This window comes from Colobus angolensis, unplaced genomic scaffold (genome assembly GCF_000951035.1).
Source record: "Colobus angolensis palliatus isolate OR3802 unplaced genomic scaffold, Cang.pa_1.0 Scaffold146, whole genome shotgun sequence".
NCBI classification, from domain to species: domain Eukaryota; kingdom Metazoa; phylum Chordata; class Mammalia; order Primates; family Cercopithecidae; genus Colobus; species Colobus angolensis.
This window is the reverse complement of record NW_012114555.1, coordinates 3753619-3765029: the sequence shown is the minus strand read 5'-3', so window position 1 is coordinate 3765029 and position 11411 is coordinate 3753619.

Sequence of the window (11411 nt, the reverse complement as noted above, 5' to 3'; positions counted from 1 at the left end):
TACCAGGGAGCTATATTTTCTGGTGAAATATTTTTATTTTCTTCATTAGTTTTATGTGTCAGTTTGTGTTTAGGATTGGACAAGTTTGCTCTACAGAAAACAAATTTGTGGCAAAGAATTAGTGACACCTTTAGTTGCTTGTCCAATATCTTTTCCTCCCTTAGCTCTTACAGGCAAAATTACAGTTTTGTTAAGGTGTCCATGTCTCCTCCAGGTAACTCAGAGAAATGGGATCATATTCCCAACTCTGGGGATAAATCCTGATTGGTCCAAATCAATACAGATGGTCTTATTCATTCTCTTTGTTCGTAATTGATTGGTTTCATGGTGGGCATGTGAACCTGTTTTGGCCACTGAGCTTTGAGGGGGATATCTTTTAAGGGGGATATCTTGCAAACCATGCTCATCCTCTGCTCTCACACCAACACAACAACAATCAACGCAGAAGACTTCTGTGACCAAATGTGGGGAGTTTTACCCACACACCAAGCAGCAGACACCAGCTGGGAGTCCTCTAATTCAATTCCAGCACTATCCACCAAGAGACAGCATCAGATCCCAAGGGTGGGGGCTCAGTCCCCAAAACTGGCCCTTCCTCACCAGTAATGAGTCTGGGCCTGTGGAATGTCTGATGACTGGCTTCAACTTGAGATTACCACAACACTCCTTTTGGGTTCAATTAGTTTGTTGGAAAAGCTCACAGAATTCAGGGAAACACATTTATCAGCTTATTATAAAGGATTTTTCAAAGGACACAGATGAAGAGACAAATAGGGTGAGGTATGGTCAAGGTGCATGGAGCTTCTGTGCCTTGGAACCCCCACCCTCCAGGAACCCTCATGTGTTTAGCTATCCAGAAGCTCTCCAAAACCAGTCCTCTTGGTTCATTATGGAAGCTACATGACGGCAGGATTCCTTCCTCCAGGTTATAGGGCCTGACAAAGTTGGGAGTATAGGGCAGGGGAAAGGAGGGGAATGATTAGAATCCTGCCTTGAGGCATGTGAAAGGAGGGCAGGAGAAGATCAGAGAGACAAATTCTGTTTTCTGAGGCCTGATCTGAGGCCTAACACACTAACACAACCAACATTATATCAAGGCTGTTACAATGGCTATGGGAGTTATAAACCAGGAACCATGGATGAAAACCTACATATATATATTTTATATATATATATAGTATCACACCTTGGTTAGTCTATAGTGTCCAGTCTAATCAAACACTAACCCAAGTGTTGCTGTGAAGATATTTTGTAGATGTGGTTAGCATCTACAATCAGTTAATTTTAAGTAAAGGGTATTACCTTCCATGATGTAGGTGGGCCTCATCCAGTCTATTGAAAGGCCAAAAGAGCAAAAACAGGTTTCTCAGGGAAGGCATTCTACCTCAAGACTGCAGCATCAACTCCTGCCTGAGTTTCCAGCTTGCCCTACAAATTTTGAACATGCCAGCCCCTACAATCACATAAGCCAATTCCTTGAAATAAATCTTTTATAGGTTGGTATAAAAATAATTGAGGCTTTTGCAATTACTTTTGCACCAACCTAATATATCCTATTGGTTCTGTTTCTGTACAGTCCAAGTTCAAGCATACACACAAGCCCTAAGATGGAGAGGAAGCCAGAAGGGCTGGCTTATAGTTAATGAGGAGAGCAGAGTGCAGAGCCCACAAGGCCTTGTAAAGCCAAATAGGATTTCAGGATTACATTTTATGTACCATAGGAAGCCATTGAAACTTTTAGCAGAGGAAGAACATAATTGGAAATGCAAGTTGAGAAAATTATTCTGGTTGCTCTGTAGCAGGGGTGCCCAATTCTTTTGGCTTCCCTGGGCCACATTGGAAGAATTATCTTGGACCACATATAAAACACATGAATGATAGCTGATGAGCTAAAAAAAAAATTTTTTTTAAGTCACAAAAAAACCTCATAATGTTTTAAGAAAGTTTATGAATTTGTGTTGGGTTGCATTCAAAGCCATTCTGGGACATGTGCGGGCTGCAGGTTGGACAAGCTTGCTCAACAGAAAAGAGATTTGTAGCAGAAGGTCTTGATGACACCTTTAGTTCCTTGTCCAATATCTTTTCTTCTCTTAGCCCTCACATGCAAAATTATAGTTTTGTTAAGGTATCCATCTTTTCTCCAGATAACTCATAGAAATAGGATCATATTCCCAACCCTGGGGATAAATCCTGATTGGTCCAAGTTAGTACAGATGGTCTCATTCTCTTTGTTAGTAATTGATTGGTTTAGTAGTAGGCATGTGAACCTGTTTTGACCAGCAAGCTTTGAGGGGATTATCTATTGTGGGAGACTTCCAGGAAAAGTATCCTCATTCATAGGAACATACTAGGAGGCAGTCTCTTCCTGCATCTGAATGTGGCCACGTCTGGATGTGAAGCTGCTGACAACAGCTGCAGCCATCTTTGACCCATGAGGGTAGCAGCCTGAGAGTAAAGATGACAAACTAAGCATAGATGAGTTAAAAGATAGAAAGAACCTGGGACTCTGGTGACAATGATGAATTGCTGAGTCAGCCAGCTCCCAAACTTGCCCTATTGCTGGCCTTCCTCCTACGTGAGATAATAAATTTCCTTTAAACCAACTGGAATCAAGATTTCTGCTTTTGCTACCCATGGCTTCCTAACTATTTGCAGGACTAGAGTGGAAGTGAGATTTAGTTCAGAGACAGTTGTAGTGGTCAGGACAGATACGATGATGGCTTGGACTACGGTGGTAGTGGTAGGGAGAAAGAAAAGCGGATGATTCAAAAGATATTTGAGAAATTGAATCAACATGGTTAAGGGTTTAGGAATGTATGGATCCATATAGATGAAGTCATTAGGAAAGTTCTGTACATGTTGACAATTAATAGATTAATATGCCATTTGAAGATTTCTTATCAAACAGGAATGATTATGACTGTACTTCTGATGTTCTTTTGTATCTAATCTAATTCATTGCCCAATAATACCAACTCTGAGATTAGAAGTTAAAAATAGTATCATCATGTAAGGTTAGTTTTTAACCTATGTCAGAGTCCAAAAGTCTAATTCAAGGAGCAGAAACTACTCTGCAGCCACTATGGAGTGTTTCCTCAAAGCCAAGAGTGTCAGTTTCCATTGCCAGAGCTTCCCTGGACAAATTAAGTTTTCTTTTATCCTGAAGCTAGCTTGGTAAGAAAGCTCAGCAGAAGAAAATTCTCATGTTGTTAGCATAGCTGGGGCATCTTCGTGGGTCTAGGATGTTTAGAAACGAGTACACCTTGATCTCTCCCTATCCTGTCTTGGAGTAGGCCTGTCACATACCCAGTAGGGAAGGGACCCTGCTGATGAAGCTCTGAGCACATCCAAGATGTTCTGCAGAGTTCATGGAACTACATTCAGTATCCAGTACTTCATAGGCAGATTTTATGGAAGGTTTCTTTCAACAAAGAGCTTTTGTTCTCAGAATTTGGAATCATGATCTTTTCGTCCATGAAACAGCATAAATCTGGTCACATTCAGAAAGTGTTTTTTCTTGCGCTCACTGTCTTTGTTGTGACTCTAAAGGTAAACTGAGGCTGGAGCTGAACCGGGAACAAAGACACAAGGCAAATGGCAGTGAGAATAGCCTTTATTAGGACTCGTGGGCGAGGTTCCTCGGTCCAAAGGTGCAGGCTGAGGAAGTTGCGCTGAGGGAGGAGGGTAGGGGCTTTTTTATAGCCCGAGAGGTAGGGAAGCTGGCTGTACAAACAGGGCCTGGGGGGTCTTGAAACTACTAGGGCAGGAGTCGAGTAAGGGTCATGAGGAAGTGGTCTTTGGAAACTGTTAACTGAAACTGCTGTTTACGAACTTGTGGAATGCAAGTGAGCTGCAGGTCATAGGGGAGTGTGGTTGCCCAGCTGGAACATCTGACGTATGCAAGTCTGCAGGTGTGTTCAAAGAGGAAGGGAAGTCTCGAACAAAGGGCCTGCTATGCTGGGTGGTGCCGCCATGTTGGGTCTAGATCCCTGCCTAACAGTGACCACTTCTTAGATTTGCTCAGTGGTTCTCTTTCTGTGATAGTCACAGATTCTAGGAACGTTATATTAATGACACACCGAGGCTTTTGATGAGACTGTCTATCTGACAATAACAGGTGTAAGTTACTGCAATACGTTTTTATAATGGGTTGAATAGCTTCCCCCTCACATTCATGTCCCCTGGAAACCCAAGAACTTGACTTTATTTGGAAATAGGGTCTGTGCAGATGTAATTACTTAAGATGAGGTCATACTGGACTAAGGTGGGAGCTAAATCCAATGACTGATTTCCTTATAAGAAGAGGAGAAGACACACAGAGATCCACAGAGAGGAGAAGACCATGTAACAACAGAGCAGAGATTAGAGGGATTATCTACAAGCCAGGGAACACCAAGGATTACTGGGAGCCACCAGAAGCTGGGAAGAGGCAATGTGTTAGGCCATTCTCATGCTGCTGTAAAGACACTACCTGAGACTGGGTAACTTATAAAGAAAGGAGGTTTAATTGACTCAGTTCTGCATGACTGGGAGGCCTCAGGAAACTTAGAATCATGATGCAAGGTGAAGGGGAATCAAGCACCTTCTTCACAAGGCAGCAGGAGGTAGGAGGGATCTGCCAAACACTTTCAAACCATCATATCTCATGAGAACTCATTCAGTATCATGAGAACAGCATGGGGGAAATGGTCCCCATAATCCAATCACCTCTTACCAGGTCTCTCCCTCAACATGTGGGGATAACAATTTGAGATGAGATTTGGGTGGGGACATGGAGGCAAACCATATCACTGTGCCCCTGGCTCCTCCCAAATCTCATGTCCTTCTCACATTTCAAAACATAATCATGCCTTCCCAACAGTCCCCCAAAGTCTTAACTCATTCCAGCATTAACCCAAAAGTCCAAGTCCACAGTCTAATTTGACACAAGGCAAGTCCCTTCCCCCAGCAGCCAGTAAAATCAAAAGCAAGTTGGCTACTTCCAAGATACAATGCAGGTACAGGCATTGGGTAAATGTTCCCGTTCCAAATGGGAGAAATTGGCCAAAACAAAGGGACCACAAGCTCCATACAAGTCCAAAACCTGGCCAGGCACTCATTAAATCTTAAAGCTCCAAAATAATCTGTTTTGACTCCATGTCTCACATCCAGAGCATGCTGATACAAGAGCTGGGCTCCCAAGGTCTTGGGCAGCTCTGTACCTGTGGCTCTGCAGGGTATAGCTCCCAGGCTGGCATTGAGTGCCTGAAGCTTTTCCAGGTGCATGATACAAGCTGTCAGTGGATCTACCATTCTGGGATCTGAAGGATGGTGGCCCTCTTCTCACAGGTCACTAGACAGTGCCCTAATGGGAACTCTGTGGGGGCTCCAACCTCACATTTCCCCTCTGCATTGCCCTAGGAGAGGCTCTCCATGAGAGTTCCATTTCTGCAGCAGACTTCTGCCTGGACATTCAGGCATTTCCATACATCCTCTGTAATCTAGGCAGAGGTTCTCAAACCTCAGATCTCGTCTTCTGTGCACCTGCAGGCCCAACACCATGTGGAAACTGCCAAAGCTTGGTACTTGGACCCTCTGAAGCCATGGCTCGAACTGTACTTTGGCCCCTTTTAGCCATGGCTGGAGCTGAAATGGCTGGAACACAGGGCACCAAGTCCTGAGGCTACACAGAGCAGCAGGGCCCTAGGCTTGGCCTGTGAAACTATTTTTTCTTTCCTAGGCCCCTGGGCCTGTGATGGGAGGGGCTGCTGCTAAGAGGTCTGAAATGCCCTGAAGACATTTTCCCCATTGTCTTGGAGATTAACATTTGCCTCCTCATTACTTATGCAAATTTCTTCAGCCAGCTTGAATTCTTTCCCAGAAAATGGGTTTTTCTTTTCTTTTCTTTCTTTATTTTTTGAGACAGAGTTTCACTCTTGCTGCCCAGGCTGGAGTGCAATGGTGCAATCTTGGCTCACCGCAACCTCCATCTCCCAGGTTCAAGTGATTCTCCTGCCTCAGCCTCCCGAGTAGCTGGGATTACAGGCATGCGCCATCATGCCCAGCTAGTTTTGTATTTTTAATAGAGACGGGGTTTCTCCACATTGGTCAGGCTGGTCTCGAACTCCCAACCTCAGATGATCCATCCACACCCAGCCAAAAATGGGTTTTTCTTTCCTACCACAAGGTCAGGCTGCAAATTTTCCAAACCTTAATGCTCTGCTTCCCTTTCAAACATAAGTTCTAATTTCAAACCATCTCTTTGTGAACACATATGACTGTATGCTTTTAGAAAAAGCCAGGTTATCTCTTGAACACTTTTGCTGTTTAGAAATTTCTTCTGCCAGATACCCTAAATAATCTCTCTCAAGTTTCAATTTCCACAGATCTCTAGTGAAGGGGGAAAATGCCGCCAGTCTTTTTGCTAAAGTATAGCAAGAATGACCTTTACTTCAGTTCCCAAGAAGTTTCTCATCTTCATCTGAGACCACCTCAGCCTGGACTTCACTGTTCATATCACTGTCAGCATTTTGGTCAAAACGATTCAACAAATCTGCAGAAAGTTCCAAATATTCCCTCATCCTTCATCTTCCTGTCTTCTTCTGAGCTCTCCAAACTGTTCTAATCTCTGCTGGTTACCCAGTTCCAAAGTCACTTCCACATTTTTGGATTATCTTCATAGCAGTACCCCACTATCCCGGTGCCAATTTTCTGTATTAGTTTTGATCTCACACTGCTATAAAGATACACCCTGAGACTGGGTAATTTATAAAGAAAGGAGGCTTTTTTTTTTTTTTTTTGGAGATGGAGTCTTTTTCTATTGCCCAGGCTAGAGTGCAGTGGCGCAATCTTTGCTCACTGCAACCTCGGTCTTCCAGGTTCAAGTGATTCTCCTGCCTCAGTCTCCCAAGTAGCTGGGGTTACAGGCACCCACCACCATTCCCAGCTAATTTGTTTTTGTATTTTTAGTAGTAACGATTTCACCATGTTGGCCTGACTGATCTTGAACTCCTGACCTCAAGTGATCTGCCCGCCTTGGCCTCCCAAAGTGCTGAGATTATAGGCGTGAGCCACCATGCCTGGCCAAGAAAAGAGGTTTAATTGATTCACAATTCTGCATGGCTGGGGAGGCCTCAGGAAACTCATGATCATGGTGGAAGGGGAAGGGGAAGCAAGCACTTTCTTCACAGGTATCAGGAGAGAGAGAGTGAGGGAACTGTAAAACACTTTAAACCATCAGATCTCACTCACTGTCATGAGAACAGCATAGAAGAAAATGCCCCCGCCGGGCGCGGTGGCTCAAGCCTGTAATCCCAGCACTTTAGGAGGCCGAGATGGGCAGATCACGAGGTCAGGAGATGGAGACCATCCTGGCTAACACGGTGAAACCCAGTCTCTATTAAAAATACAAAAAAAAAAAAAAAACTACCCGGGCGTGGTGGCGAGTGCCTGTAGTCCCAGCTACTCGGGAGGCTGAGGCAGGAGAGTGGCATGAACCCAGGAGGTGGAGCTTGCAGTGAGCTGAGATCCAGCCACTGCATTCCAGCCTGGGTGACAGAGCGAGACTCCGTCTCAAAAAAAAAAACGAAGAAAATGCCCCCATGATCCAATCACCTCCCACCAGATCCCTCCATCTACATGTGGGGATTACAATTCAAGATGAGATTTCGGTGGAGACACAGAGCAAACCACATCAAGCAAAGAAGGATTTTTCCCCCAGAGCCTTCAGAGGGAGCATGGTCCTGCCAACACCTTGATTTCCAACTGTGCGGGCATAAATTTCTGATGCTTTAAGCCACTCAATTTGTGGTAATTTGTTATGGCAGCACAAGGAAACTAATATAGGTTTCAAGGGTTGAGCCACAGGCCTCTCTGCAGGCCCAGACCTGTTCACTCCATTCTTTCTCTCTGCCACAGGTTTAGGGATTTGGCTTATTTTCCTTTTACTTCAGCAACTGCCATCACTCACTCTTTCCTCTCACCCAGTCCAGCAGCAGAGTGGTACACGTCGTTTCTGAGAAAGGATCTCACTCTGTTGCCTAGGCTGGAGTGTGGTGGTACAATCACAGCTCACTGCAGCCTCAACCTCCCTAGGCTCAAGCCGTCCTCCCACCTCAGCCCCTCGAGTGGCTGTGACTACAGGCATGCACCAGCACATCCAGCTAATTTTTTTTTTTTTCTTTTTGTAGCTACAGGGTTTCACCATATTGCCCAGGCTGGTCTCAAACTCCTCAGCTGAAGTGATCCTCCCACCTCAGCCTCTCAAAGTGCTGGGATTATAGGCATGAGCCACTGTGTCCAGCCTATATAACTTGTTAAACCTCAGTTCCTGCACTCTAGTTCCTGAATTTGTCCAGCATATGAAATTAAATTAGCCTTGGATATTTTAGTTTTCTGTTAAAATGAAAAACAAACAAAAATTGAATTATATACTTATATAGTTATAAAATTTAAAAACTTTCTTAAAAATAATATAAAACAGCACAAGCTGTATAATACCAATGCATTATAATTAAGTACATACACTTTTAATCACCACCATAGCCTCACATCCCATGAACCTGTTCTCATCACAGACCAGGATTTTGCCTGGTAAAGTCCCTGATACACAATAGGTGGTAGATACATGTTTACTTCAGTGGAAAGAAAATCCTCCGCTTTAGCATTTTGGTACCCTTTCTCACAGTGTGATCGATTAATAAGCCAATCAAACAGAGGACAGGTGAATTTTTTGTGCAGAGGGCAAATGGAAGGTGGAGAAAAGTCACATCGTTGAATATTGTCCAGGCAATGCAGCACCTGTGGGTATGTATGAAAATCAAAGTGCTCTGAGCTCATGGGATGTAACTATGTAAAAGCAAATTAATCATGGGCTCTGGAGGTATAAAGACACCTGAGTTCAAATCCCAATTCTTCCGTTTACTAGCTATGGGAAGATGAGTGAGTTATTTAGCTCCTCTGAATCTCAGCTTCCTCATCTGTAAAATAAAGATGATAATTACCTGTCGGGGTTGGGTAAAGATGGAGGCAATATAATAAAGTGTGTGTTTGTTGTGTTGTAGGGTCTCTGTAAATGCTTGGTGCTGTCGTTCATAATTTCTCTTCTTCCTGCAAATCATTTTTCATATCAGAAGAACACATTCACTTTGTTGTTGAAGGTCATTCCCAGATTGTAATGATGGTAGATTGGATATCAAATATCTGGAAGAAAACAATCTAATTTCCCCATGACCAGGGAGTACATTGAGTTGACTGGTATTCCTGTTTCTTAGAAACTTCAGGTATAAATTAGCTAGGAGTGGTTGCAGGTGCCTGGAATCTCAGCTACTTGGGAGGCTGAGGCAGGAGAATCACTTGAACCTGAGAGGTGGAGGTTGCAGTGAGCCAAAATTGCACCATTGCACTCTAGCCTGGGCAATAAGACTGAAATTCTGTCTCAAAAAAAAAAAAAGAAAAGAAACTTCAGGTATAAATTACCTTCAACTTTCACTAGCAAACGATGTACAGTTGACCCTTGAACAAAGTGGGATTTAAGAGCACCAGCCTTCCTCACAGTTGTCAATCTGAGTATAATTTTTGACTCTCCAAAAACTTAAATACTAACAGCTACTGTTGACCAGAAGCCTTACTGATAACAGTCAATTAGCAAATATTTGGTATATTATGTATCATATACTATATGTATATGTATTTTATATGTATTACTGTATTCAGTACATTCAATACTATATGTATTACTGTATTCTTACAATGCAGTAAACTAGAGAAAAGAAAGTGTTATTGAGAAGAATCATAAGGAAGAGAAAATATATTTATTACTCTTTTAATTGTAAGTGAATCATCATAAAAACTTTCATCCTTCTTGTCTTCACATTGAGTTGGCTGAGAAGGAGAAGAAAGACGAGGGGTTGATCTTGCTGTCTCGGGGGTGGCAGAGGTAGAAAAAAATCCACATGTAAGTGAACCCATGCAGTTCAAATACATATTGTTCAAAGGTCAACTGTACTTTCTGATTAAGATGTTTGATTTTTTAAAAAAATGTATATTTACTAAGAAAAGAACCTACCTAGTTTCCCACATCTAACTGTATGAACTTTACTATTTCAGTGTCTTCACTGGTATAACTTTACTATTCTAGTAGACTCTTGTCTAGTCAAATCACTTAATGTTCATTATAGAAACTTTCTGAATGACCTACCAACTCTTCAATAAAAAGCATCAGAAGGCCAGGCACAGTGGCTCATACCTGCAAACCCAGCGCTTTGGGAGGCAAAGGCAGGAGGATTTATTGAGCCCAGGAGTTCAAGATCAGTCTGGGCAACATAGTGAGACCCTGTCTCTAAAAATAAACAAACAAAAGAAAACAAACAAAAAAACAAAGATAGTTTGAGCCCTAAAATTCTTTGAATCCTTTGTCTCAAAAATCCTTGCCTTGCTGTTTCCATCAATCCTAATCTAGGCCTCACATTGAAAGACCTACCTGAACAAAACTCCCAATATCAATACATTCTGACCTTGCCCTTTCTTCTCTGGGATGCTGCCAAGTTTTACCAAGATGGTGGTCTTCCTTACCATGGTAAGCAAAAACTCAGCTTGGCCTTATTGATAGGTTGTGTTGCAAAGAAAAGTTAACACAGCAGACCTGAGACTGCTATCCTTAGAAAGGCCAGCTTGGAAGGGTTGTCCCTGGCTGCAGTTGTGAACTTGGATTTTAGGAGGGTTCCCACCATTCCTGATAAAAATGGCAAACTGTGCCTAAACTGTACAGATCTTATGATTTACGCTAAACACTTGCCTTGCTTCTGGGGGTCTGGGATTTTGGTACCTGCTAGGTAAAGTGTGCCTACATTACCATCCACAATAAAAACCCTGGGTACTGAGTCCCTGATGAACGTCCTTGGTAGACATCATTTCACATATGTTGCTACAAATTGTAGTTTGGGGAATTAAGAGTGTCCTGTGTAAATCGAATGGGAGAAGACAACTGGTTTCCTCTGGACTTAGCTTCATGTGCCTTTTCCCTTTGCTGCTTTTCTTTGTATTCTTTCACCATAGTAAGTCACAGATGTGAATATGACTATATCTGAGCCCTGTGAGTCCTTCTAGTGAACAACCTTGTGGTTGTCTTGGGCACCTCCAACACAGCTTGTCTTGGTGCTATTTGGGCAGCACATATCAACATTACCAAAGAAAAGTTGGAGGTGGATGCTTTCACAATAAAATTTATTTACAGAACTCCTTTAAGTACAATTTTACTCATTATTCATTTTCTCATTTAGTTATAAAACTTTTGTCACACACACACTATGTTCTGGTTACTCCCCTAGGAACTGAAGGAAATGAGACAGAAATACAGAGAGGAGAACATCAGATTCGTATTTACAAGGGGATCACAGTTTCAAGACACCTTCTGATAGGGAAATAATTAAACT